Source organism: Bos javanicus, chromosome 11 (assembly GCF_032452875.1).
Source record: "Bos javanicus breed banteng chromosome 11, ARS-OSU_banteng_1.0, whole genome shotgun sequence".
Classification (NCBI taxonomy): Eukaryota; Metazoa; Chordata; class Mammalia; order Artiodactyla; family Bovidae; genus Bos; species Bos javanicus.
Genome location: NC_083878.1, coordinates 53,988,299 through 54,005,695, shown reverse-complemented (window position 1 = coordinate 54,005,695; position 17,397 = coordinate 53,988,299).

Here is a 17,397-nt window from a genome sequence, read left to right as displayed (position 1 = left end):
AGGAGTAAATATCAGTAGTATGGATTCCATTTTTGAATTTACCCTGAGTTGCTATGTGTCCTTGGCTTTAATCTCTAATGGTTAGCATTAGGTTTCTGTCCTGCAGAGATCTGCATACTATACTTTTAATGAATTTCTATAATGAGTGGGTTTGATTTGGTAATATCTATACAGCAATTACTTTCCAGATTTATTTACAATTTTAAGTTGCTTTTTTAAAATCTTTTCTCTAAAATCAGAATGAGTATTTTCTACATACCAGACATTGTGTTGTCTGCCTTCTTACCATCAAAATAGTAACTTGACATCTTTCAAGTCTCATGAAGCTTCTCTTCTCTGAACAATGTTTTTATTTCCCTCCCTCCCTGTTTTATTCCCACCATTTTCCTTTCTCATGTCAGAAAACTATGCAAAAAGAGCATGTGTTTTTCTGCTTATATTTCTTTTCTGACAAATGGAAACACAATGCTACTTTGGTTCATGGGTTCCTCAGCCCCAGCTAATGAAGTCCTTACACATAATATCACTTTGTCAATAAAATTATAAAGGTTCCTGAACTTATTTATCAGCTTCTTGCTCCCAAATGCATTTCTAAGCAAAATTGCATTAAAAAGTTCTCTCTTTGAAACTACTTGTTCCTCTATTTTTTTCCTTCAATCTTTTATTATTTGTCAGATATCTGCCTTTTGTAGCTTTCTCAAGGCTGCTTTTGATGAAAGACTATTTTGTCAGAGGATCATGCTTAACCTTAAATGTACCTCCAGAGGCATAAAGGAGAATGTGCACACAGTACAGAGACAAGAAATTTAACTAAGCTGCAGCTTGATCACAAAAAGGCTAGATAATTTTAACCAACTACTTCCTCTCTTTGGGTCAGTTTCCTTATCATCAAGAAAGAAATAATATGGAGGGAACACTAGGGAAGAAACAATAGAAAGGTGCCCGATTTTTTTTAATGAACACCTTACTAATCATGCCATCAAGTTATGGTTCCATCCAGATACAGGGAAATGTGGAATTGTTAGGGGATAATTTCTTGGTCCCAGTTCTAACTCTTCTTTATATGTGCATATTCTATAAAATCTCTTCTTTGCATTCAGATCAGATCAGTTGCTCAGTCGTGTCCGACTCTTTGCGACCCCATGAATCGCAGCACGCCAGGCCTCCCTGTCCATCACCAACTCCCGGAGTTCACCCAGACTCACGTCCATCGAGGCAGTGACGCCATCCAGCCATCTCATTCTCTGTCGTTCCCTTCGCCTCCTGCCCCCAATCCCTCCCAGCATCAGGGTCTTTTCCAATGAATCAACTCTTCACATGAGGTGGCCAAAGTACTGGAGTTTCAGCTTTAGCATCATTCCTTCCAAAGAAATCCCAGGGCTGATCTCCTTCAGAACGGACTGGTTGGATGTCCTTGCAGCCCAAGGGACTCTCAAGAGTCTTCTCCAACACCACAGTTCAAAAGCATCAATTCTTCAGTGCTCAGCCTTCTTCACAGTCCAACTCTCACATCCATACATGACACAGGAAAAACCATAGCCTTGACTAGACAAACCTTTGTTGGCAAAGTAATGTCTCTGCTTTTGAATATGCTATCTAGGTTGGTCATAACGTTCCTTACAAGGAGTAAGCGTCTTTTAGTTTCATGGCTGCAGTCACCATATTAGTGATTTTGGAGCCCAGAAAAATAAAGTCTGACACTGTTTCCACATATATTTCCCATGAAGTGGTGGGACCAGATGCCATGATCTTCGTTTTCTGAATGTTGAGCTTTAAGCCAACTTTTTCACTCTCCACTTTCACTTTCATCAAGAGGCTTTTGAATTCCTCTTCACTTTCTGCCATAAGGGTGGTGTCATCTGCATATCTGAGGTTATTGATATTTCTCCTGGCAGTCTTGATTCCAGCTTATATTTCTTCCAGTCCAGCATTTATCATGATGTACTCTGCATATAAGTTAAATAAACAGGGTGACAATATACAGCCTTGACGAACTCCTTTTCCTATTTGGAACCAGTCTGTTGTTCCATGTCCAGTTCTAACTGTTGCTTCCTGACCTGCATACAAATTTCTCAAGAGGCAGATCAGGTGGTCTGGTATTCCCATCTCTTTCAGAATTTTCCACAGTTTGTTGTGATCCACACAGTCAAAGGCTTTGGCATAGTCAATAAAGCAGAAATAGATGCTTTCCTGGAACTTTCTTGCTTTTTCCATGATCCAGCAGATGTTGGCAATTTGATCTCTGGTTTCTCTGTCTTTTCTAAAACCTGCTTGAACATCAGGAAGTTCGCGGTTCACATATTGCTGAAGCCTGTCTTGGAGAATTTTGAGCATTACTTTACTAGCGTGTGAGATGACTGCAATTGTGTGGTAGTTTGAGCATTCTTTAGCATTGCCTTTCTTTGGGATTGAAATGAAAACTGACTTTTTCCAGTCCTGTGGCCACTGCTGAGTTTTCCAAATTTGCTGGCATATTGAGTGCAGCACTTTCACAGCATCACCTTTCAGGATTTGAAATAGCTCAACTGGAATTCCATCACCTCCACTAGCTTTGTTCGTAGTGATGGTTTCTAATGCCCACTTGACTTCACATTCCAGGATGTCTGGCTCTAAGTCAGTGATCACACCATTGTGATTATCTGGGTCATGAAGATCTTTTTTGTACAGTTCTTCTGTGTATTCTTTGCATTAAGTCTGCTCATAGTTTGAATTACCCTGTTTATATTATCCTTTCCTGCAACCTACCCTCAAGACAAAACTGAGTAATATTATAATTTGGCAATTCAAAAGTAAATAAATGTGTGCACACATTATGTACATTTAAGGCATCTCTACTTCATATTCTAATTATTTTTATGGTTTTGCTTTATTAAGATAATCAGAACCTTGTTCAAATATTCTCTAGCTTATACTTTATATTTATATTTCAGGTAATAAGCACTTTCTATCAACTATGGACTGTATTCTACTAGAAATCTATTGATCTCTAATAAGTCACAACTCTGGGTTCAGTATTTAAATAATATTTGTTTAGGATTAAAGATTACATCTTATGTATCTTTTGTTTTTAAATATTGTTTTAAATATTGTTTTTAAATATTGTTTAAAATATTGTTTTTAAAAGTTTTTCAAAATTAAACATTTTAAAATTCTAAAAACAACCTGTGCAATTAAATAAATGAAATTAATGAATGAATGAAATTAATAGATTCTAAACTAATAATAATATAAGTAAAATACGATTAGTGTCATGTGAATCAAATTCTGTGTTTTTTTATCATATTTATAACATATAATCATATATAATATTCTAGTCATGTCACATTATTTAGATAATATGTATAATAACCCATAGAAATAATTTAAAATATACCAAACATTGAATTTTTAAAATGTCACAATGTTCTTGCCTAGAGTATCCCAGGGGTGGGGGAGCCTGGTGGGCTGTCATCTATGGGGTCGCACAGAGTTGGACATGACTGAAGTGACTTAGCAGCAGCAGTCTTATAGAAGAATTAGAACAAAGCTGAAGTATTTTCTGAATTTCAGATAAATCTTTCTTTTTCTCAAGGCATGTTATATTATAAAATACATTCCTAAAATTGAGAAAAATATTATAGAACACATTGAATATATGTTTTAATTTTGAGTAGAATTGACTCCTATTGTAGTAGGATAAAAGAGTGGCCCCTGTAAAGTTACCTTTTTGCTCCATTTTCCCAACTATTCTCTTTGGAAAGAAATTACCATGTGCAGCCCTTATTTAAGAAGTTGAAAGTTATTTTTCTTTCTTAAATGTGTGTAGTATCTATATAAATTGTTTGGAATACCACATGGAAGATGTTTATTATTTGCCACTTTATTCTTCACTCAATTATTTGTCAGTATGGGCTCATGGGCAATTGTTTTATACTTTGAGCTTTAATACAACAGTACTTATTATGTCTAATGTTCTAGTTTTGGAGCTCTTCCAGTTGATTTCTTTGACATACTCTCATCAATGGGTGTTTTGTTTTGTTTTCTTAGCACTCCTTCAGTTCCTAGCACTACAAGGTGTTATAGTTTAATTTGTATTTTCTCTGACCCAGTTCTGGAATCAGCCATTTTCCCAGGAAATCATGTTTCAATTTTTAAGAGAAGATATTAAAACTAGATACTGTGTTCGCTCAATGCGCCTGAGAAGTCATTGATTATTTATTCTTTCAAGTGACAGAGTAAACTGTATGCAAGCACATATCTATACATTTGTGTGTGAGCAAAAGCAAATTGTGTGTGAACACATATCTATACATTTCTAGAAGTATCCATCTGTATACATGTATAAAGTTAAATCCAGTTTTACACTGATGTCTCAAACTCTAATCCAGGACCACATGGGTCATTCTAGCCCTCCTATATTGCTTATCTATAACCTATCACTCCAACAATGAGAAAACTGGGTCCCATTGTCTATCATCCATTTGCTTAATGCAAAATTCCATACCAATGTATAGTGGTTTTAAATTTTATTGAATTGTACCCTAGTGGGAAAAATCTTTATCAACTAAAGTGCTTAAGTATAATACCTTTTGCCGTTAGTCTCGCAGTCTGAACTAATTTCCAAAATTGCTTAGGTGAGCAACTTGTCCCTAGGTGACATTGTTTCATATATCTATCATAAATTTGAATGCCATGGAGTATCTGAGGTCAGTTGAAATTACTCATGTGTTACTTTCTTTTTATGCAGCTGTTTAATATGTAGTCTATTATCTTTTCAGATGTCTGTCTTAAGCACAGTGTGCTTGACTGGTAATATCTGTATTGTTTTTACTTGAGATTTTTCTAAAATTCAGATTATTTGCTCTCTTTATTTCAGGGAATTTTAACTGGTCTATTATTGTGTAACATGTGCTATGCATCTCATTTACCACAGTGTATTAAACTTTAGGAATTAAGGTATTGAAATGTTTAACAAATTTCATTTAAAGAACATTTCTTTAAATCATGATTTTATGGATTAATTTGACTGTATTTCTTATTTGTGGTATGTGGGATGTTCATTTTGTCATGCAGGATCTTTCATTGGGGCATGCAGACTTCCCTAGTTGCAGTTTAGTTGTCCTGCATCATGTGGGGTATTAGTCCCCGAACCAGGATCAAACCCATGTTACCTGCATTGCAAGGCAGGTTCTTAGCCACTGGACTATGAAGGAAGTCCCTTAAGTGCATTAATATATTAACTGCAGATCACTGACTTTTGTCCTCCTTCTTATCATTTTATTTTACATCTCATAACTATTCATAAATATTTATGCTGTTTTTTAACCAATATCTATATCAAAGTGTTCATCTTTTTGAATTGTTATCTAATGAAATTGCCACTCCTTTTCACTCATCAATGATTTAGGGAAGCTTGGGCAATGTTGTTTCTTGAACTCTTTGCATATTTTCAATATAATGGCTCTTGTTTTATGAGGCTTACAGCTTCATACTTCAGCTAGATCAAACTGAAAGCTTATAAGCTCAAAGAAGGAGATCAACACATTCAAGTTTCACCTCCCTAAGCATTCGTTGCTGGTCTGGCATAACTTTATCTGTCACTCATTGTTCTGCTGCAGAATGCCTACCCTTGTTTAAAGAAACCTATATTAAGCTGTGGGTAAGATTGTTTCTGTGTCATTAAATGCCATTTGGATGTTGTCCTAAGAAGTAACTTGCTCACCTGGAATGATTCCTATGGAGGTCTTACCCCAACAGAATATCTGGGAATCCTACCTCCAAGGGTCAACGATCAGCAGACTATCATCTTTCACAATATTTCAGAACTCACTTTCCTGTTTACATAAATTCTTATTCTAGCACATTTGGTTTACTTGGCTAAGGAACATTCTGAGAAATTACCAAAAAAATAGAACTTTAAATTACTCCAATTTAATATTCATATATATATATATATATATATATATATATATATAATGCAGTGTAGCTAATATTCAAATATACCTTAAACAATTAGGCACTAGTTTATATTCAAGAAACCAACATAAGCCATTCATTTTGAGAACTATGCTTAACCTATGGTGAAGAATATGAATAGTTCAGAAAAGGGAAAATTGGGTGAATAAAATGAGAAAGAAGGAAGAGGTAAAGTGTATTATAAAGACAGGTAGATTTCTAACACCATACACAAAAATAAACTCAAAATGGATTAAAGATCTAAACATAAGACCAGAAACTATAAAACTCCTAGAGGAGAACATAGGCAAAACACTCTCCAACATACATCACAGCAGGATCCTCTATGGCCCACCTCCCAGAATATTGGAAATAAAAGCAAAAATAAACAAATGGGACCTAATTAACCTTAAAAGCTTCTGCACATCAAAGGAAACTATTAGCAAGGTGAAAAGACAGCCTTCAGAATGGGAGAAAATAATAGCAAATGAAGCAACCGACAAACAACTAATCTCAAACATATACAAGCAACTCCTACAGCTCAACTCCAGAAAAATAAACGACCCAATCAAAAAATGGGCCAAAGAACTAAATAGACATTTCTCCAAAGAAGACATACAGATGGCTAACAAACACATGAAAAGATGCTCAACATCACTCATTATCAGAGAAATGCAAATCAAAACCACTATGAGGTACCATTTCACACCAGTCAGAATGGCTGCGATCCAAAAGTCTACAAATAATAAATGCTGGAGAGGGTGTGGAGAAAAGGGAACCCTCTTACACTGTTGGTGGGAATGCAAACTAGTACAGCCACTATGGAGAACAGTGTGGAGATTCCTTAAAAAACTGGAAATAGAACTGCCTTATGATCCAGCAATCCCACTGCTGGGCATACACACTGAGGAAACCAGAAGGGAAAGAGACACGTGTATCCCAATATTCATTGCAGCACTGTTTATAATAGCCAGGACATGGAAGCAACCTAGATGTCCGTCAGCAGATGAATGGATAAGAAAGCAGTGGTACATATACACAATGGAGTATTACTCAGCCATTAAAAAGAATGCATTTGAATCAGTTCTAATGAGGTGGATGAAACTGGAGCCTATTATACAGAGTGAAGTAAGCCAGAAGGAAAAACATAAATACAGTATACTAACGCATATATATGGAATTTAGAAAGATGGTAACAATAACCCGGTGTACGAGACAGCAAAAGAGACACTGATGTATAGAACAGTCTTATGGACTCTGTGGGAGAGGGAGAGGGTGGGAAGATTTGGGAGAAAGGCATTGAAACATGTAAAATATCATGTAAGAAACGAGTTGCCAGTCCAGGTTCGATGCACGATACTGGATGCTTGGGGCTAGTGCACTGGGACAACCCAGAGGGATGGTATGGGGACGGAGGAGGGAGGAGGGTTCAGGATGGGGAACACATGTATACCTGTGGCGGATTCATTTTGATATTTGGCAAAACTAATACAATTACGTAAAGTTTAAAAATAAAATAAAATTAGGAAAAAAAAAAATAAAGACAGGTAGAAAGGCTCATTTGGCTCGAGTAGAGAATTCATATGAGAAAAATCTACTCAGTGTTCTGGAGTGACCTAAACAGGAAGGAAATTCAAAAAAGAAGGGATATATGTATATGTATAAATGATTTACTTTACTGTAGAGTAGAAGCTAACACAACATTGTAAAGCAACTATGCTCCAATAAAAATCAATTTAAAAAAAGAAATAATGGAAAGGTGAGAAAATACAAGACATTGCACAAGTATAAGAAAGTACAAGGGGCATTGGAGGTTCTGGATTCACATCCACCCATGGACACAATAATATACTACAACTACATATAGAATTATTCCCTCTGAAAAGGACCTGAAACCTAGATGGACAGAGTCTCAACAATAGAACTACAGGAAATGAAATACCAACTATTACAAGCCTCCACACAAACTCACTCAAGCCTAAAATCTGTGCAAAATATCAGCTTGAAGAACGCATGGATCATAGGTAAAGGTAACTCATTTAACTATCTTAAAGCATCTGGTGGAGAGGTAAGAGCCTATTGGGATGCTCCCCAGGGACTGAGACACTGGTAAGAGCCATTTTTGTGATCTTGGGCCACCTTGATAACACTGGTGCTGGTGAATGTCATTTTAGAGCTCTCCCTGTAAATTGATAATGCCAGTGGGCCCACCCTTCTTCTAAGCCCTGCACACCCCTGTTCCTTAGCTGGTGCTCACAACCAACTGGGCCATAACTTAGCCTGCCAGAAGTTGGCTGAAGCTAAGTAAGGCTTGGCCCCACAGCTATTCTGGGATCCAGTCCCACCAAAAGTGCCTGCAAGCAGCTGCAACCAGAACCCACACTCATTTCAAGGGCTAGCTGTCTCTTATTACAATAAGAGGGCACACTCAGCCCACATAGGAAACACTGAGCTCCTGGATCTGGTAGCCAGGAAGCATTGCATTTATGAGCTCCAGGGCATCTTGGACTACTTAAAGTCACTACTATATTAGTACAGTTCAGTTCAGTTGCTCAGTCGTGTCTGACTCTTTGCGATCCCATGAATCGCAGCACGCCAGGCCTCCCTGTCCATCACCAACACCCGGAGTTCACTCAAACTCACGTCCATCAGTTGGTGATGCCATCCAGCCATCTCATCCTCTGTCATCCCCTTTTCCTCCTGCCCCCAATCCCTCCCAGCATCAGAGTCTTTTCCAATGAGTCAATTCTTCTCATGAAGTGGCCAAAGCACTGGAGTTTCAGCTTTAGCATCAGTCCTTCCAAAAAACACCCAGGGCTGATCTCCATTAGAAGGGACTGGTTGGATCTCCTTGCAGTCCAAGGGACTCTCAAGAGTCTTCTTCATCACCACAATTCAAAAGCATAAATTCTTCTGTGCTCACCTTTCTTCACAGTCCAACTGTCACATCCATAATGAACACTGGAAAAACCATAGCCTTGACTAGACAGACATTTGTTGGCAAAGTAATGTCTCTGCTTTTGAATATGCTATCTAGGTTGGTCATAATGTTCCTTCCAAGGAGTAAGCGTCTTTTAATTTCATGGCTGCAGTCACCATCTGCAGTGATTTTGGAGACCCAAAAAATAAAGTCTGACACTGTTTCCACTGTTTCCACTGTTTCCCCATATATTTCCCATGAAGTGATGGGACCAGATGCCATGATCTTAGTTTTCTGAATGTTGAGCTTTAAGCCAACTTTTTCACTCTCCACTTTCACTTTCATCAATGGGCTTTTGAGTTTCTCTTCACTTTCTGCCATAAGGGTGGTGTCATCTGCATATCTGAGGTTATTGATATTTCTCCCAGCAATCTTGATTCCAGCTTGTACTTCTTCTAGCCCAGCATTTCTCATGATGTACTCTGCATATAAACTAAATAAGCAGGGTGACAGTATACAGCCTTGATGTACTCCTTTTCCTATTTGGAACCAGTCTGTTGTTCCATGTCCAGTTCTAACTGTTGCCTCCTGACCTGCATATAGGTTTCTCAAGAGGCAGGTCAGGTGGTCTGGTATTCCCATCTCTTTCAGAATTTTCCACAGTTTATTGTGATCCACACAATCAAAGGCTTTGGCATAGTCAATAAAGCAGAAATATATGTTTTTCTGGAACTCTCTTGGTTTTTCCATGATCCAGCACACGTTGGCAATTTGATCTCTGGTTCTTCTGCCTTTTCTAAAACAAGCTTGAACATCTGGAAGTTCACGTTTCATGTATTGCTGAAGCCTGGCTTGGCAAATTTTGAGCATTACTTTACTAGTGTGTGCTGCTGCTGCTGCTGCTGCTAAGTCGCTTCAGTCGTGTCCGACTCTGTACGACCCCATAGACGGCCTGCCACCAGGCTCCCCCATCCCTGGGATTCTCCAGGCAAGAACGCTGGAGTGGGTTGCCATTTCCTTCTCCAATGCATGAAAGTGAAAAGTGAAAGTGAAGTCTCTCAGTTGTGTCCGACTCCTAGCGACCCATGGACTGCAGCCTACCAGGCTCCTCTGTCCATGGGATTCTCCAGGCAAGAGTACTGGAGTAGGTTGTGTGTGAGATGAGTGCAATTGTGCAGTAGTTTGAGCATTCTTTGGCATTGCCTTTCTTTGAGACTGGAATGAAAACTGATTGACTGCTATATCAGTCACTACTTAAAGCCTGGGAGAAGTAGCATACATACCTTGTTGTTATTGTTGCTGTTTAGTCCCTAAGTTGTGTCCAGCTCTTTTGCAACCCCATGGACTGTAACCTGCCAGACTCCTCTGTCCATGGGATTTTCCAGGCAAGAATACTGGATTATGTTTCGTTTCCTTCTCTGGAAGATCTTCCTGACCCAGGGACTGAACCCATGTCTCCTGCATTTGCAGGCAGATTCTTTACCACAGAGCCATCAGGAAAGCCCTATTAACATAGAAGCAAATTGAGCAAGTAAGGTAAATTGGGGAGACAGAAGACTATGTTCCAATCAAAAGAATAAGATAAAACCTCAGAAAAAGAAAAAAAAAATGAAACAGAGATAAGCAATTTACATAATATAATAAAGACTTAAAAGTATGGAATATAAAGATGCTCACTGGACTTAGAAGAATAGAAAAAACACAGTGAGATTTTCAACTAAGAGAAAATATAGGGAAATACTAAGCAGAAGTTAAAATTGAACTGGAAGTTACACCAGAGGTGTTCAATAGCAGAGGGATAAGGGAGAAAACAAATCAATGAGCAGGAAGACAAGGAATAGAACTCACTAAGAGAAAGCAACAAAATTAAAAAGAAAAAGAAATAATTTTAAGAAGTAAAGTTACTTTATGGGATTTCTGGAACAGCATCAAGGATGTTAACATTTGCACTATAGGTGTTCCAGAAGCAGAAGAGAGAGAAGAACCAGAAAACTATTTGAAGAAATAATGGTTGAGGGACAGATCCAAGGCTGAATCTACAACTATATAGACGGTAATTCTCTTTAAGGAAACCCTAAGCCTGATTGAACAGCTTCTGCACATAGAGAAACCACATACAAAATAGTAGAAAATACAGAGATATGATATGCATGGGAACACCACCTCAAAGATGGTGATATGGAAGGATATCACTGAGGGACCTGAGCATATACTCTGAAACACTGCAAAAACAAACAAAACAAGCAAACATAAACAATAGTTAAAAGGGCACCTACCATCTACAGGAAGGAGCTCTAATCACTAACCTGAGAGCATCTGCGATAGGGGTGGAGAATTGCTAGAACTCTCTCTAGGGTCAAAGGTGCCAGCACGCACCACTGTTTGAGTCCCCCAGGCAATCCCTACAGCATACACTTGCTATGGCTCCAGCTGTCCTGCCAAGGTGGTTTCATGAAGTGTGTCCCAGGATCAGTTCTAGCACAAGACCATTCTAGCTCCATGCTGCAGAAACGTGGCCTTGGCACAGCCTGTTTTGAGATTCCTCATGGCAGAGCCCACTCCAGTTTCAGCCATGTCACCATGATAGCCTTGGTGAGGGTCATCCCAGGCCTGATGACCTGTGCCCAATCCAGTTCCAGTTATTCCATGTAGGCTGCTATGGTGGGGTATACCTTTGGACTCCCCTCAGCCCATGATTACATCAGATCCAGGTTTCTACTAAAACTTCAAAAGTACAGAATGCCTCAAGAGATACTCCAGCTTGCTCCAGCTACAGCCTTCCTGCCAAAGTCTCCTGACACACAGAGTTCACACAGGAGATGCACCTAAACAACACCACTACAAAATTGGAAAACATAGCTGATTTGTTTAATTAATAGAAATTAAAATGAAAGTCAAACAAAATGAGACAGAGGAATATGTTTCAAGTAAAGGGGGGCGGACAGAAAAAAACCCTAATGAAGTGGAGATAATTGATTTAACTGATAATGAAGCCAAAGCAATGCTCACTGAACTCAGCAGAAGAATGGATGAAGACAGGTCATACAGAAGAGTTCTGAGAAAATGTGGTCCACTGTAGAAAGAAATAGTAACCCACTTCAGTATTCTTCCTGGAAGAATCACATGGACAGTATGAATAGGTGACACTGGATGATAAGTCCTCCAGATCAGAAGGTGTTCAATATGCTACTAGGGAACAGAAGAGGGCAATTATTAATAGTTGCAGAAGGAATGAAGCAGCTGGGCCAAAGCAGAAATGACACTCATTTTTGGATTTGTCTGGTGATGAAAGTGAAGTCTGATACTATAAAGAACAATATTGAATAAAAACCTGGAATGTTAGGTCCATGAATCAAGGTAAATTGGAAATGGTCAAGGAAGAAATGGCAAGATTGAATATCAACATCTTAGGAATCAGTGAACTAAAATGGATGGGAAAGGGCAAATTTAACTCAGACGACCATTATATCTACTACTGTGGGCAAGAATCCCTTGGAAGAAATGGAGTAGCCCCCATAGTCAATAAAACAGTTAAAAATGCAGTGTTTGGCTGCAATTTAAAAAATAACAGAATGAACTTGATCTGTTTCCAAGCCAAACTATTCACCATTACAGTAATCCAACTCTGTGCCCCAACAACTGACATCAAAGATGCTAAAGTTGATAGGTTCTTTGAAGACCTATAATACCTTCTAGAACTAACATTAAAAAAAAAAAAAAAATCCTTTCCATAAGTAGGGAATTGGAATGCAAAAGTAGGAAGTCAAGAGATACTTGGAATAACAGGCCATTTTGGCCTTGAAGCACAAAATGAAGCAGGGAAAAAGCTAACAGAGTTTTGTAAAAAGAATATACTGGTCATAAAAACACCCCTGCCAACACTCCAAGAGACAGTTCCACACATGGGCATCACTTGATGGTCAATATCGAAATCAAATTGACTATATTCCTTCAAGTCAAAGATGGAGAAGCTGTATACAGTGAGCAAAACAAGACCACGAGACAACTGTGGCTCAGATCATGAACTCCTTATTGCTAAATTCAGGCCTGAATTAAAAAAAGTAGGGACAACTACTAGGCAATTCAGGTATTACATAAATCAAGTCTTTATGATTGTACAGTGGAAGTGACAAATAGATTCAAGGGATTAGGTCTGATAGATAGAGTGCCTGAAGGACTATGGACAGAGGTTCATAACACTGTACAGGAGGCAATGACCAAAATCATCCCAAATAAAAAGAAATGCAAGCTGACAAAGTGGTGGTCTTGAGGAAGCTTTACAAATAGCTGAGGAAAGAAAGAAGTAAAAGACAATGCAGAAAGGTAAAGATATACCCAACTGAATGCAGAGTAATATTTTCTGCTATGAAATTTCATTTGATACATAAACAAGTGCACTATCCTTTTTATTTTTTTCATTAGTGTTAGCATGGTATATCTTTTCCAATCTTTTAAATTATCTAACTTTAATGCTATATTTAAAGTCATTTTTTCTTTAGTAAATTTCTGATATTGAATTGGAGTGCTTAAGCTATATTGATTTAAGTTTGCTATTGATATAGTTGAGTTTAAATACAGTATACTACTATTTATTTCATTTCATTTTATTTCATCCCCATTTCTTCCTTTCTGCCATGTATTGTGTATATCTTAATAATTCTATTTGAACTTCTTAGTTAATTTATATGGGCTTCTCTGATAGCTCAGTGGGTAAAAAACTCACCAGCAATACAGGGGACCCTGGTTCAATTCCTGGGTCAGAGAGATCAGCTAGAGAAAGGATAGGCTACCCACTCCAATATCAAGGGAAGATAAGAAGGCCTTTGTTAATGAGAAATGCAAAGAAATAGAGAAAAACAATAATAGAAACACTAGATATCTCTTCAAGAAAATTGGAGATACCAACAGAACATTTCAAACAAGGATGGATATGATAAAGGATAAAAACAAGGACCTAAAAGAAACAAAGAGATGGCAAGAATACACAGAAGAACTATATGATAAAAATCTTAATAACCTGGATAACCACAATGATGTGGTTAGTCACCTAGAGCCAGACATCTTGGAGTGTGAAGTCAAGCAGGCCTTAGGAATATCACTATGAACAAAGTTAGTGGAGGTGGTGAATTTCAGCTGAACTATTTAAACTCCTAAAATATGCTGCTGCTAAAGTGCTGCATTCAATATGTCAACAAATTTGGAAAGCTATACAGTGGCCACAGGACTAAAGAATGTCAGATTTCATTCCAATTCCAAAGAATGGCAATGCCAAAAAAAAGTTCAAACTATCATACAATTGTGCTCATTTCATTTACTAGCAAGGTTATACTCAAAATTCTTTAAGCTAATCCTCAGCAGTACATAAATGGAGAACTTGAAAGTGTAAAAGATTTTTTTTTTTAGTTTTTTAAATTTAAATTTATTTATTTTAATTGGAGGCTAATTACTTTACAAGATGGGTTTTTAAAAGGCAGAGGAACTAGGGATCAAATTGTCAACATTTGCTGAATTATGGAGAAAGTAAGGGAGTTCCAGAAGATTATCTACACTTGCTTTATTTACTATGCTAAAGCTTTTGACTTTGTGAATCAAAACAGGAAAGTTCTTAAAGAGATGGGAGTAACAGACCACCTTACCTATCTCTTGAGAAATCTGTATGCAAGTCAAGAAGCAACAATTAGAACCAGACATGGAACAATGGACTTGTTCCAAATTGGGAAAACAGTATGACAAGGCTGTATTTTGTCACTCTGCTTCAGTCAGTCAGTTCAGTTGCTCAGTCATGTCTGACTCTTTGCAACGCCATGGACTGCAGCATGCCAGGCTTCCCTGTCCATCACCAACTCCCAGAGCTTGCTCAAACTCATGTATATGGAGTCAGTGATGCCATCCAACCATCTCATCCTCTGTTGTCCCCTTGTCCTCTTGCCTTCAATCTCTCCCAACATCAGGGTCTTTTCCAATGAGTCAGTTCTTCGCATCAGGTGGCCACAGTGTTGGAGTTTCAGCTTCAGCATCACCTTTTTTATTTGACTTTAAAAGCAAACTGCAATTTGCTGTGCTGGATAAATCACAAGCTGGAATCAAGATTGCCAGGAGAAATACCAACAAGCTCAGATACGCAGATGATACCACTCTAAAGGCAGGAAGCAAAGATATGCTAAAAACCCTCCTGATGAGGGTGAAAGAGGAGAGTGAAAAAACTGGCTTGGAACTCCACATTAAAAAAATTGAAATCATGGCATCTGGTCCCATCACTTTATGGCAAATAGAAGGGGTAAATAGTGGAAACAGAGACAGATTTTGTTTTCTTGGGCTCCAAAATCACTGTGGATGGTGACTGCAGCCATGAAATTAAAAGATGCTTGCTCCTTGGAAAGAAAGCTATGAAAAACCTAGAAAGCATAGCAAAAAAGCAGAAACATCACTTTGCTGACAATGGTCCATATAGTCAAAGCTATCGTTTCTCCAGTAGTCATGTATAGTTGTGAGAGTCGAACCATAAAAAAGTCTGAGTACTGAAGAACTGATAGTTTTGAATTGTGGTGCTGGAGAAAACTCTTGAGTCCCTTGGACAGCAAGGAAGTCAAATCAGTCAACTCTAAAGAAAATCAACCCTAAAACTTGAAAGGACTGATACTGAGGCTGAAGCTCCAACATTTGGGTAGCCTCATATGAAGAGCTGGCTCATGGAACAAGACCCTGATGCTGGGAAAGATTGATAACAAGAGGAAAAAGGTGACAGATGAAATAATTTACCAGGTTGACAAACTTTTGGAAGGATTTTCAAGTAATGACTCCCCTTTTTTCACTACTTCTTCCTGCTTCCCCCCAAAAATATATTTTCATGACAATATACATTCTTGAACATTTTCTGGAGTTTTTATTGTCTATAAATTTGATCCTATTATCTAATGCCCTTGATCTTTATGTTCATTCTTTTTCTCCTCAGCCAGGTATCACATGGAATCAATTTTTCAGTAGTTCTAGTAGTACTGGAAAAATCCACCTCTCCTGTAAAACTGGACTGTCATGCAGAAAAATAGTTCATAATTACTGAGCATTTCATATATCCCAGGCATCTGTTCTGAGTATATTTTGTAGCTACCTATCAAGACTTCCTTACTCCTCTACACTGCTTACTGGAATTCCACAATTCCTTTCTTGTTAATTCAGTGTAGGGCAGTGTGTGTAATAATGTCAATACCGTTGGGAGGGTTAATCTATTAAACACTGCCAGTCATTTAAACTTTTCCCTGACCTTATCTTGGAAACAGATGCAGATAAAGGGTAGAGAAGAGAGTGTGAATGTCCTAATCTAGCCTGAGTCTTCATGACCATTCTGCCCTCCAGCTTGTTAGGGGAAAGTAAGGGTGATTTTAATGCATGCTTGCTTAGAAATGCCATCTTGCTTCCTCCTCTCTACTGCTTGTTCCAGCTGTAGCCCAATTAAATTCAATAGTTCACAGGTGTTCAGTGAAATGCTTTCAGCATAAAATCTCAGTTGTCTTTAGGGCTCTTCACTCTTTTCAGTGCTCCTTAAATTTAAAATATCATTCCAAAAAAATAAACCACATTTACAAATGAAGACAAAATACAAGAAATGGTAATGAGGATGCTAATAATTATTTTAAAAATATTTTCAATAGCCAAACTGAGAGATTCTTTTAGTACCAGCTGGAATTCTAATACATTTAATTCAAAAGTGAAGAAAATAACATTTTCTTGATTGAAGAGGATAAAGGGTGAGGGTGAGATACAGTTGTGCTACATTAAAAATAAAGGTAAAAAATACTGTAATTAATATTTCATCCTTTTGCACATTTAAATTATTAGCCCATCCAATGTCCCAAAATGTATGCATTCAATCACTTAGATTATATCTCATGCCACTCATACCCTACTGTTTCTAGCTAGCAAATAAGCCAAACATTTCTCTGCCCAGGAAATCTCATCCTCAGTCCTAAGAGAGAAAAATATGGCAGCCAATAATTGTCCCTTGATTTGAAATTATGAATAGATTAACTTATTTCTAAGGCATGAAGTTGCTCAGTCATGTCCGACTCTTTGCAACCCCATGGGCTGAAGCCTACCAGGCCCCTCCATTCACGGAATTTTCCAGGCAAGAGTACTGGAGTGGGTTGCCATTGCATGCATGCATGCTAAGTCTCTTTAGTCATGTCAGACTTTTTGAGATCCTGTGGACCACATCCAGCCAGCTCCTCTGTCCATGGGATTCTGCAGGCAAGAATACTGAAGTGGGTTGCTGTGCCTTTGTCCAAGGGATCTTCCTGGCCCAGGTGGGTTTGTTTGTTGTTTGTTTGTTTTTACTACCAGCACCACCTGGGAAGTCCAAGGACTTTGGAATTATTACAGATAACTGAGGTCTGAAAAAATATGACACAAGGTATGTGGCCTTACTCTAAGTAACACCCTCTTCCAACAACACAAGAGATGATTCTACACATGTACATCACCAGAGATCAATACCAAAAACAGATTGATTATATTCTTTGCACCTGAAGATGGATAAGCTCCATACT